Raw genomic sequence first — 13493 nt, forward strand, 5'->3', positions numbered from 1 at the left:
GCTACAAAGTGCACTTAGCAAACCAGGAAATCCCTATGGTATGTGTGTCAAGCTGCTGCAATCCTAAATTCCAGCACCTATGTGAAGCAAAGGCTCAAGAAGTGAAATGCAGAAGACTTCCTTTTTAAATTGCAGAGAACTGGGAGAAAGGTGGGCACCCTGGCAGCTGCACAGTTAGGTGCCTCACTTTCTAGGATTATCAGACTGTTACCCCTTATCAAAAGCTCACTAGTAGGAGGGGCAATTCTTGAGTGGTCAGAAGGTCTGCTGGCATACAGCCCACAGGCAGTCAAGCTGTTGGTGGTCCCAGCTCTTCGAGTTGGCATATTTTGACCATCTCCAGCATGCTGAGGACAGAAAGGTCTCAGAGGCACCATTTACCTGAATCTCCCTTTACCAAGACAACTGAGGCGTAGAAAGAGGAGGGCATTCCAGTTTGTGTAGCTGCTGCTAAGTGCATGGCACCCCTCTTACACATCTGAGTAAGAGAGCTCTACCAGAGCTCTACAGTGAGCTGTGTTAAGAGCTTTATCAGAAGCTACCTTGAGACACAGGCACAAGTTGTATGCATGGAGTTCACCTGGGGCTGGCCCATCAGGAAAAGGAACCTTGAGAGAGCGAGGTCTGGGGGAAAGTGGGCTTCAGGGCTCTGCCTGGAAATGAGTGAGTTTAATGGTGAGTTTAATTTGTTTTTTATTTTATTTAAACTGTGTCTGCTATTAATGCCTTTCAAAAAAAAATTCATAGTGAAAAGAAATATTTTAGGCTGTCAGATGTGCTTGGAAGTTCAGTAGATGTAAAAGGCATAGTGTTTGGCACCAGCTAAAGATAAAAGTATAAGAAGGTGTAAGGAAGGGTCTGCTAGATCATATTGTCAGGAAAAGGAAAGTGTGTCTAATTTTGTGTAACTATTACATTACTTTAAAAACATAGTTTGGTGGTGATGTGAAATGTGAGTTGCCTGATCACCAGTGGTAAAAGCAACATAATCTCCAAGTGAAAAAAAAACAAACCAAAAAACAAACAGTTAAAAGCAGCAGATATTGTAGATTGAATTCTGACTTCTTAGAGTGCTAACCTAATGGTGGAAGGCAATTTGGGTGAGAGAGAATAAAACAAGAGTTATAAGACCTTTAGAAACCATATCAAGAAAGATTAAAGGAATGGGGCTGCTTTACAGTAAAAAACAAAAGTGGAAGACTGATCAGGATGACATAACCATGTTTCAAAACAAAAGTTGCTACACAAAGGCAAGATTAATCGCTGTATCTTCAAGCAATAGTCTTGAAGCTATACTGTGCCAAACTGAGGGTTCATTTAGCCTGTTACCTGGCTTTTGACAAGGATGGAAAATTTATGCCTAGGGAAAAACATAAGATTATAAAATATAAAAAGCATGCTCAACCTTCCACAATTTTTGGCTCTGAGAATGCTAAAGTGAAGATGGTTTCTATGTATTTAATAGTCTGAATTAGTCTTGTTTGAAACTCAGCAACTCATTCTTTCAACTCCTGTAAATTTTGAGCAGCTACACAGCACAGTGTGATATGGAGTTCTTTGTCTAAATGACACACTGTCTGAAGAACCATCTCTTTTTTTTGTTTGTTTGTTGTGAACTTCCACTTTGTAGCTTAATTTAATCCCCTCCAATTCTTCTTCTGAAAGAGACATTAACTCATCAGTCGCCATTCATGTTCTCTGTGCCACTCATATCCTTACATAACATAAGAAGTTGTACCATAGGCATTTGAAACTTATACACTTTTGCCAGTTTATCAGTTAAATGTCATCAAGGTATATCAAAACAAAGATCTAGGTCTGAGCATGGCTTATGCTTCATTTATCTCAATATCTTGGGAAGAGAATATTTTCTCCTAGACACATTTATTTTTTGAATCTGCCTCCTTTTGTAGCTGTAGCAAATCACCTGCAGGATACATGTACTCTGTTCAAGATCAAGAGTTTGAGAGAAGTTTGGGGTCACACTTCTAAAGCACTAAATATCCAGCTGAATAGAATCTTGCTAAATCCTATTTATTCACAAGTGTGATCATCTGAATCACAGGCAATCTTTTCAGTTCTCAGGCCAGTGAACAAAAGAGCTTAAAACCTTAAGGATATGATGTATAGGTTGCTATATGTATATATATATATGATGTATATAGGTTGCTTAGTTTACTGTGATAATTGTTTATTACTTCCAACTTAGAGACCATGTACTTGCATGATAAATACTTTTGCCTATAATTACAGTATCTGTCCAGAAATACAGGGAGAATGTATTGCCTTTAGTTCAAACATTCTTTCTAGTCTGGCTTGCAATCAAATGCTATTTTCTTCTGAACTATTTCTGCTGATTCATTATCAACTTACTTTGTATTGCAATGTTAAAGTGAAACATGCTGCTTTAACTCTCTTTAGATGAACTACCTTTGTGGCAGTATTTTTAGATGGGTTTTTTGATGCCTTTTTAATGGTACATTAAAACTTAATGAACGCTTAGTAACAGTAGAATCCCTATGGAAGCACATATGGTACCTACATTAATACTGAATGAATGCATAATGATCAGTAAAATTTCACTGATTTCCACATGAATCAACAGTGATGAACCACTTAATGTTACACTCAATTACATCATGTTTAATTTATGTAGCATTGTTTGGACATTATGTTTAAAATGTCTTTAGTAAATCATTGAGACTCTAACTGAGCCTCCATTTCAGTGACAAATAGCATTGTAAACATAAAATTCATTTTTTTACACAACAATTAATTTATGTTGAAACCTGCTTGCAAAGGGTCAACAATTTGATATATTCTCACTATTGCTCCCTGAAAAATGGAATCCTGATATGAAAACAAATTGAAGTAGCTGTTAAATTGTTTCTGTTTCCTTAGTTATGCAGCAGCCGGACACTGGAAATGCATTAATTCCCTGAACTCTGGGAACAATTGCAATACCTCACCTGCTCTAGGTGACTGCTGCCAAGCAGTTCAGAAAACCTCTTTAGGTCAGAGTATCTTGTCCACATCTGTGCAGGAGACTCGGAAGAGTTCTCCACAATGTCTGCCTCACTGTGGCGTCACACCACACCACCTCTCACGGATTTGGAAGGCCCTTCTAGCGCATCCATGACTCACTTGCAGTGCATATATAGCACAGCAAGGTGTACCGAGAGCTTTTGAAGAGTGACCATGCCATCAATCTGCCAGAGGTAGACAAAGAAATGGTCAGGGAACCTACACCATGCAGACACACTGTCTTTCAGCTGTTCTCCCATCCTGTGCAGGACCAGGAAGCAAACACTTATTCCCATGGTGTTGATTGCCTGTGCAGAGGAATACAATTTTGCCTCACTTCCAAAGTATGACAAAAGTATGAGGACCCACTGCATCAATTCACCTCTGCTATTCTGTCTCGTAGCACACTGAACATGGGCAATGGGTTGGCCCTGGGGTGAAGGCCCTGTACAAGGTTGCCACTGGCCGTAGCCCTACACTGAAGTCTTCCACAGTAACTGCTGCAACAACAGTATTTAAACAGGGCAGAGACTTATCAGAGGATGCTATGCTAGACTCCGCTTTTCCCAGCTGACTCCATGTGAAAACTAGAGATATGCACATATCTGATCACGGTGAAAAATAATACAAGTAATGCACTTTGTAGGGGAAAATGGAAATAAAATATGCATACTTCAAACCTCCCTAGGAACAGTAAACTTCTCCTTGGCTTTCACTTTTCCTGATATCTTTTAGCAGATAAGCTCCTGACACAGTTTCAGCAGGTGTCTGCTTGAGCTGGTTTTGGACGTGTTCCATGGCAGGTCTGGAAAGATTCATTCATAGAATAAAGCTGACATTGCCTATTTTACTCAATCAGCTCAGTTACCTAAAGAACCATCTAAACTAGTCTGACTTTTGGCAGAGAAGGCACCCTTTTCCACTACTCCAGAAGGGATCTTGCACTCTCTGTTCTCTCAATCCTTCTCACTGGTAGTTCAGGCCAACAAGGTCTTATCAGGGGTCTTTTTCACTTTAGTGTTCATCCTCAAACAGCTGTTCAAAATACATTAAGCTTGAGAGATCTTGGCTTCAGGGAGTTTTTAGCTCTGTGAGGTTGTCCAGTCCAGCTGTCTTAACAAGAAGAACTGGGGGAAAAGAGAACTGTGTTTGGAGACAAAGATCTTAATAGCTATTTACAAACTAATCCAATAATACATCTTTAACTTCCGCAAGCTTCCTGCGTTAGCTTCTAGCACTGGGCACTGCATCCAGTTGCATTAGTTTACAGAGGATTTACCAGCTATGAGTATACAAAACTATCATTTTATTTTGCTGTTCTTTTTGATCTACTATAAGATTATCTGATAACTGGCAAGGCATTTAACAAAGAGCTGACCAACAAGTTAGTTAGAAGATCTATATACAAAGAACTTTAGAATGGTAATGCTCATGACAGTAGCTGCTCTCATTTCTCTGGATTGCTGAAAAATGCAAATTCAGACCTTTAATAATTGCAGCTCAGGCTTTCATTTCTGACAGCAAAGTGAGAGAGAAAAAATCTTTCCATCCTAAGAAGCAGTAAAAGAGGCTATCAACTTTTTTTTTTTATTATAATTCACTTAATTCTTGTTAGAAGAATTTAATAAATAAAGTATGAGAGAAAATATACTTATGGAGAATCTTTTGATTTTGCTTTAAAAAGTTCTTTTTTGGTTTATGTTGATCATTTTAATGATTGTGTTCTCACGATTCAGGAATTCTATTCTGTGTTAATTTAATTCAGCTTTAATTTGAATTGAATAAAATATTGGCTAGCTTGCTGGCTATGATGATAAAATGCATGTACTGCTTAAAGAGAAAAGTGTTTGAAATATATAAAATAATGTGAAATACACTTTTCTTCAAAGTATGTCTAATAGATTTTAGTGATGTAATTATTTCTAATTTGTTATGTAGCTATATATTTTTAGAACCTGCCGTGCAAGAATATTTTTTAGAATTAGATGTAATGAGGTAATAATATCACCATAGCCTTTGGCATAACACCAATATAAGAAACAGTACAAGAAAATAATCAAATGTATGCCTTGAGCTACATGATGACTGTACAAACAGACTTCACAGAAAATTAGATTTCCTTGACTAGTACTGTGGTTACAGTGGTATAATTCATGTTTCACAACTCTGAAGAAATAATGAAGACATTGTAACCAGAAATGTGTCAATTTGAATAAATTTATTACGAATTGCTTTGGTTCTGAAAGCTCCCAATATGTTATAATAGAAGCCTACGTTCTTGCTTGAGAGCCAGCCAAACTCTGTAGAAAATGGAATGGGGTTTTAATATCTTAATAAATCACTTAATGGTAGATTTTCCCTTTAAATAAACAAAAGGAGAAATGTTTCGAAGGGACTGTTATAATAAAATATATTAGAATACACCTTTCTTTTAAAGACACTTTAAAAGTAAAGTGTTTGGAAGTCTTGTATTAGATGGTGGCTTCTTACTCCCCATGGAAACTCAGACCAGCTTTTGTCTGAATCCAAGTTGCAATGAAACAAAACTTAGCCCAGGCAAGAATTAACTCTCTTCACCTGTTGCTGAACTAAAATTACATTGGATCGAATGCAATATTTAATGGGCTACCTCCAGCTACACTGCAAAGTAACTTCTCCAACTAAAACCATGCAGGCTGGGGAATATCAATTAGAGTTTGGTTAAGGAACTTGCACAAAATACAATATGTCAGTAAGTTTCATGTATCACCCTCAGTGATACATCCTGGTTTAATATGATTAATATGTGTTATTGGCTCTGTAGCCATGGCTTGACAACATGTCAAAATGGGCTTGAGGCCTTGAAGAGTTGCCACAGAAAGAAGAATCTTCAAACTCACTTTGTTAGTTCACATTTTTTAAGAGGTTTTCAATGGGTTGAACTTTCACCAGTAGGCTTTTTGCCAATTAGTTATTGTCTGTCCCCCCACAGCCTGTAATGACAACACAAAAGCATAAAACTACTGCAGATTCTTTATCATGTGCTGTGGTGAATTTGACAGAAATATGACTGCGCGCTTCGTCCATCTGTGGAATGGGTGTGTCATCTGGAATGATCCAGTAGCACAGAAATCCAGTCATAAGAAAGTATAACAAATTTATGTCTAGTGTGGATGTATAAAGACCTGGACATTATGACAAGGGGATGTGTTAGACTGGTAGTTCTTCTTGAATGATAGGATGGAAGCTCAAGGGGGTTTTAAGTCTGAAAACTGCACTGTCACTGTTTTATAAAATAAGTTCAAATAATGTAAAAAAACCAAAAACCATTTTGCTTTCTCATATTTGAATTTTCAGACAAGTGTAATGGATTGGGAAAAGTTTATGGAACTGAAGGAGAGCACTGAAGGTTGAATTTAAAAGGGCTGAGTGGCTATAACAATTTTCTTAATTTTAGATATGATCTCAGTTTGTGATCCTTCCCAAATGCTTCAGATACATCAAATGTTAAATTTCTTCAAAGTCAGGTGAAAATTATTTATGAACTTGTTCAGTAGCCAGTGTTTTTCTCAATCCCCCCCAATACCTCAAGGGAAATTTTGTAAGACTTTTTGATGGTTAAATAGATTTTATAGGGCCATTATGTGTAACACAATTGTTTGGAATTATCTTGTATGTTATTATTCATGTATGGTGTAATATCTCCTTCATAAACACACAAAAATGAACTAGAAGGTTGCTTACATTTAGTGTTATGAAACTATTTATCTGTCATGGTAAAATTAGGACTATTAGAAAAAAACCACTTTTTAAATGAAATAGAGTAGCTACTAAACGACTCCAGAGCACAGCTTCAATAAACATGAAATCAAAGGAAAAGGTACTTTTTTCTCCAGCTCAAAGGAAAATTGCCTTTTGGACCAGATCTAAAGCCGATTTATTGTTTGGACTACCAAAGTATTAATGCATTTGACCTTTTTATATTTTTAGAAACAAGAAACCTTCATTATACAAAGAAGGATGGCCTGATTGTTAGAGTACTAATTTTGGACTCAGAGTTTGCATTCCTTGCTCAGCCACAAATTCCATTAGATTTTAAGAAAATCACTTAGCATTGTCTAACTTTTGACAGTAAAACGAGATGCACAAGTCAGAAGACAGTTCTCCTTAGGTTATCCATGTATTCAGAGGAAACAAAACATTATCCTGGGATGGTTGTCAGCACTAAACCCTTTAGGTTTTTCAGTTGACCCCTGGAGTCTTCTGTTTTTCTTCTTGGTGATGGCCAGCCTAACTTGGTATCATGTCTAAAGTCAGGTACTCTGAATACCAACTTAGGGTTAATTTTTAAATGTGTTCAGGCACATAAAGATGCAAACATTTACTCATCCGTATGAAGGGAATAAATACATTAAAATGTTAGGTGCACTGATGTTGTGATAATTAGGTCCTTAATAAGTGCTTAGATAGGGTTCCTGAATTACAGAGATTTGCATTAATAACCTTTTAATATAATAACTTCCAAGTAGTCAGCACAATGCTTTTAAAATATGAACAGTAGGCTGATTTTTCAAAGGTTTATTGAATACCTCATTTCCTGAATATAGATTTCTTGGAAAAACTCTTGAGACAGAGCAAACGGCCTTCTCTGTGTGATTAATTAATTCCAAAGAGTACTAAACGTCCTACCAGGTGATGTATTAAAATGATGGCAGGTATGTTATCATACAGTGGCACTACCTTAGGAATTCCAGCTGGACTGATAAGCATTTGTTTGGTTTCTGTCATTTGGCAGGAACATAATGACTCTATCATCAGGGTTCAGCAGAGCTTTCCATTTCAGAGCCCATTTTCAAGGTATTCTAAATTGCACATGCACAGGTAGATTGATTTGGAAATTGCTTTGCTCAACCAGGGCTGGTGCAATTTGGGGGTGCAAATCTGGGCTAAATTCTTCCAGTGATTTTGGAAGAGAAGAATTCCTTCTCCCTTCACATTCATGCAGATATGCATATGCACACATTTTAAATTTCTTACTGTTCCTAGAACTAGGAAAAATCTCCTTAGATCTGATGAAAGGTTTCAAAATCCACCTTTACACTGCAATATATCCAATGTTACTAGACTTTCACTTTCTTAAAGTCGTGGATAGTCTATTGTGAGCTGTATGTTATAGAAGCAGAAAAGAAACAATATGAGTGAAATCCAGGCATCTAAATACAAATGTCTGTTGCCATATTTAATGCCTAATGATATCTGAAACATCCACACTGTGACACGTGTCACATGTGACATAGGATGAACAGGAAATCCATGCCTTCTTGAGGCATGGTAGAATAGGTATCTAAACTGGTATTAGATGTCTGCATTTAGGCAAATGAATCTCTGTACATCAATTTTTCAGAATACAGAATTCATTTTATCTTTAAATTTCATAAAACATCCCGGTACTCTGATAACAGAAGTGGAATGCTGCCTGCCTTGAGTATGACCAGGTATGTTGTTTCTTTTAGCCCAAAAGAACTTGACACTTGTCTTCCTCTTTGTGTGTATCTGGAGAGTCTTACTGTGCTTTGTCTGGTTCTACTGTTTCAGTGTCCTTGGCAGCAGCTCAGAAATGGCTGAGACTATGTGGCTGTTTGTGAAAAGTCATTTTAGCTCTACGTTTCTTCTTCGGTTTTTGGGGGGTTGGTTTGTGTTTGTTTGGTGTTTTTGGTTGGGTTTTGGTTTGGGTTTGTTGGTTTTTGGGTTTTTTTGGTTGGTTGGTTGGTTGGTTGGTTTTTCTGTGGAGGGTTAATGCTTGTATTTTGTTTCTCATTCTAAAAAATGACTGGCATTAAGTATCTTGAATCTGATTTCCCAACAACTCACATTATGGAAACTGAACTTCTATGTGCAGGATAAACAGAAGGAGTACCACAGATAACATAGTCACCTGAAACCTTCCCTCCATGATAATTATGTGGTTTTGTGCAGGATTCAGAAGGCATGTAAAATCAGAAATTATGTTCTTTGTATAAGGTGGAGTTCCAGAAATAGGGCTGTAAAAATTATCAGCAGTTCTTTGCTGTTGTGAAACATCATCTGTTTAATTTAGCTAAATAGTTTATAATTTATGTGATGTTTAAAGTCATCCAATGTCAATTCACTTCCAGAAATACCCTTAGTACCTCAATGTCTACTGGACTAGATGTAATCTTCTGGGTAGTTATGGACAAATGAACCACATAATATACTGCTGCAGTTATTTCTGGAAGTGAACTGACAACCTTCAACTACCATTAGATGCAGACCTAGCCACTGTATCCCATACATATGTAATATTCACCCTGGACTATTACAGTTCTCTCTAGGAGAGAACTTTATGCCTTAGAGAAGTTCAAGGTTGGCCAGTGCAGATGCATCGTTTATTACAGACACTGCTGAGTGACTGATTTGATGCAGCCTCATTGCAGAGAGCAAAAGCCAGTATGTCACATTGTCTGACCTGCACCTCACAAGCCCTACATGCCACCCAGTCAACCCTACACTGAACCTAATTATTTGTTCTTAGCTACAACGACCTTTCAGAAATCATAAGCCCTTGATTTGATTTGATTTGATTTGATTTGATTGATTTGAAGGGTATCATTCCTATTCTCAAAACCCCACACAGGATTTAATTCTGATCCTATGTTACAGTTCAAGGCGAAATTCCATCAGGGGGATGTTCTGTCTGAGGACAAAGCTGTCACAGGGAATCACAGAACTTGCTATTGAAACAGCAAACACTGTTGTCAAAGCTAGCAATAAAATCCATCCCTCTACTCAAGTTTCTTACGAGTACACTAAAGTATTCATGCTTTTCAATAGATAAAAAATCCCAAGCCCAAGCCAAACAACAACAGAAAACACAAGTGCAAATCTGCTTCTTGATAGTAAGTACTGAAAAAGAGCATTTTGTCAGGGGGAATACCAGAGTGTTACTGTGCTGCAGTTTGGGTTACTGTACACACAGTGAGTTTCAGACTAGGTTGAAAAGCAGCTTGTGGGAATGACTGAGATTGGTGGTACTGATGTAATCCATTGGAACCTTTTCCTTATCTGCAATAAAAGATACACATTTTAATAATAATTCTAAACTTAACATTCAATGCGAGCTGTAGTAGGAAAGACTCCTCACGAAACATTCAACTACAGATACTTTTCAAAGACTTTTGCACTACTGGCAAGAAGTTAGCTAGTGATATCTCTACTCATGCTCAATGGATAAATTTGGCTCCCATGAAGTACTTGGGCCCATTTAAAAAGTTAAAAATGCGCTTCTGAAATACTCAAGAGCAAAAACGCACAGCTTGTTGTACCAGGATCATAATATGTGTTCAACGTATTCTACGTCCATCAAGATAATAAATACACTTAAATTGGGGCATGCCTTTTTTACTGAACAAATCACTTTTTTCTTAAGGTTATCCTCTGTATCATTACTTCTGATGCAATTTATTTTGGGGGGCTTTCAGAGAAAACATTGTAGAGGGAGACAAGACTAAGGACTGGTTACAGCCTTGCACTAGAAAAAGTAGCCAGTTCTGTTGACTTCAGTCTAGTACTTCAGTAGAGATAATTCTTTTGTCTACTCCTGCAGCTAAGACAAAAGATGGTGTAAAGGTATGACATTAGTTTTCTTAGCGTAACCATCTTTAAGAAATTGTAGTAAAGCTTTTTATGGTAAAGCCATTATGCATACAAAATCATATTGTGAGTATTTTGATAAAAGCAAGGGGGAATGTGTGGAGAGGTAACAAAAAATCCAACAAAACCCTCCACAGTTTTCAAAGATAATCACTGGTGGTTTGGATTTTTTTAAACCTTCACTCTGTCAGGAATAACTGTGAAAGTTTACTCTAATTAAAGGCATAATTTTGTCACATTAATCAAGTGTTGTGATTCTAAACAGCACACAGGCTTTTGAGAACTGAAGAGCTTGATTTTCTGGAAGTGGGGTGCATACTGAATAGCTTGAATCCATTGAAATTTTTCTCAACATATATTTTAATTTTACTTGGTAAACATCTGGATCTGATTAGGACTAACAAAGATTAAATTAAAAGAGAAAAAAACCCAAACCTACTGAGTTGAGTATTGAAGAATGCCCAGAAATTTAGTTTTAGGGGAATTGTAAGTCTTAGAACAAGAACCACTGTGCTGCACAAGCATAGCAAATATCAAAAAACACACTAGGCAGCTTAGGTGTATTTATGATGAAAAGGAAATCAAGTCACACAGCTCAACAAATGTTTTGGTGTCAGGACTTAGCAGGAATCTGCCAGCCTTTTAATATTAACTCTATTAATTGTTCAGAGATTACTGGGTTTGTACTTATTCAAACAAAGAGTTACAAAAGGTTACGCCTGAACAGATTCTTGGTCAAATGCTCTCAGATATCTTTATCCAAGCTCAGGAAGCCTTTTTTATTCTTGGAGTTATTTGCAAAGAGAAACAGTAAGTCAGGACAACCTTTAGTTTCACATTTTCACCTGTGCAACATTTCCAATGCTACAGTGGAACAATCACATAGGTCCTTCTGTGCCTCTGTATTCCACTGACTGTATTTTCCTCATACAATGCTATTCCCACAGAAAACACTGACAGCAGCGTCAGAACAGGCTCTGATATATAGAAAAAAATTTAATTTATTTCTTACTACACGCAAGTGAAATTATAATAGCATTTCATTTTTTTGTTGATCTTTCCTACAAGTGGTATTGTTGCTGTTATGACTAATTAGATTCTTAGCTAAGTTATTCAGAAAAATAGAAGTATTTAATTTATTTGCTATTATTCCTTCTAATTGTGTTTTTTTATTTGCCTGGCATTTTAAAACAATTACATGACTAAGCCAAAGACACAAAAACATGCCATGTATGTCAGGTTGCAGCTATGTAACAAGTTGCACAGACTAGGTGAAAAGTCAAAACATATTTTCTTTTTGTGGCTGAACTTTTTAAATGCTGATGAGTATCAGCATACAATTGCCATCTGCAGGTTTTCATCTCTTCCCGACCTCAGTTCTCTAGGTAGAGAACCTATACCAGTTGTCCTTCCTTCCATTGTTTTGAAGACAATGAGGTTTAACATGCCACATTTATGCCTGTAAAAAAAACCCACAGTGATCTAGTCTGTGCAGTTGTGTAAAAAGATAGCTGTTCTCGAGCAGCAAGCAAATCCAGTCAATTGTCTGACCCTGTAAAATTCCTGATATATCTGCCAGACTCTGTATATAAGAACTGTTAATCAACTCAGACTTATACTTCTGCTGTCAGCATAAGAGAACGAGCTGTTCAGGGGACAAGGAATCCTTCGTTTCATTGAAAATAAATGTCCTGCAAAATCATCTGTGACTCAGCCAAAATGAAAACCATAAGTATTGCTTCTATGACAGAAAAATCTTTCTCCAGAATTGAAATTTTGGCTTGTGTGTGATGATTTCTTCAGTGGTTTCAGGAAAACAGCAATGCACTTGCCTCAAAACGTTCTGTATTTTCACCAGTCTGACATCTCAGTTACTGCCCCTGAGCATGCCAAGGACAGTCAGAAGGTTTTTAGATCCAGCTGTCTTTACCAGGGGCTGGCCTTTCCTTTTTTGACTATCAAACTGACGGACACAATTTTACCTACTCTGCTTGCTGCCATCAAACTGTTCTTCATACAGCCAAGTCGCATTTTGTATTTTGAAACAGGGTAAATGCTGATAAGGATGGCCACGGAATTTCCAAAAAGGTTTTTGTGTACATAAAGCAGGGCAGGTGCAGGCTGCAGTGAAGGGAAAACGTCTTCCCTTTCGGCTGTCCTCGGAGCTCTGGTTGCACATGGGTCCTGGGCCCAGCCGGGAGCCCACGAGCCGCTTTTCTGGCACGAGGCAATGGGTCTGTTCCTCCGCCTCGGTCATTCCTTATTTCTCCAAGGCATAACCATAAATTCCCGAAGCACAGAGGGATGGGGCAGCCTAGTTAATGATTTGTCAGGCGTTGAGCCGAGTGCCAGGCCCGTCCGGCGGAGTGCGGCCAGAGCCGCTGCACCGCCCGGGGCAGGAGGTCGCGGGTCAGGCCGAGGGCAGCGCCGGCTGCGGGACCCCCGCTCGGGGTAGGGGCTGAGGCACAGGCGGGCAGGGCGCGCTCGGCGGGGCTCCCGCTGCCCTCGGCGACCCGGCCCCACGGGGTCACACCGCGGCCTCGGGCCCCGAAGCCGCGCACCTGCCGGGCCCGCCTGACTCCTCCGCCGAGCCTGCGGGGCGGCCGAAGGGCACGGCTCGGCCCCCGCCCGCCCCAAGCGCTGCCTCCCCGTCGCAGCGCGGAGCCGGCGGCCGCCCGCCCCCGCCGCCGCCGCCGCCCGCGCACGTGTGCCGGGGAAGGCGCTCGGTGCCGCCCGGGCGGCGCTTCCCCCTCGCTCCCCGTCGCCTCCCCCTCCTCCGCAGCGGGAGCGAGAGCAGCCTCCGCCCGGCGCGCCCGGCA

Source organism: Neopelma chrysocephalum, unplaced genomic scaffold (assembly GCF_003984885.1).
Source record: "Neopelma chrysocephalum unplaced genomic scaffold, ASM398488v2 Primary Assembly neopelma1_44, whole genome shotgun sequence".
NCBI lineage: Eukaryota > Metazoa > Chordata > Aves > Passeriformes > Pipridae > Neopelma > Neopelma chrysocephalum.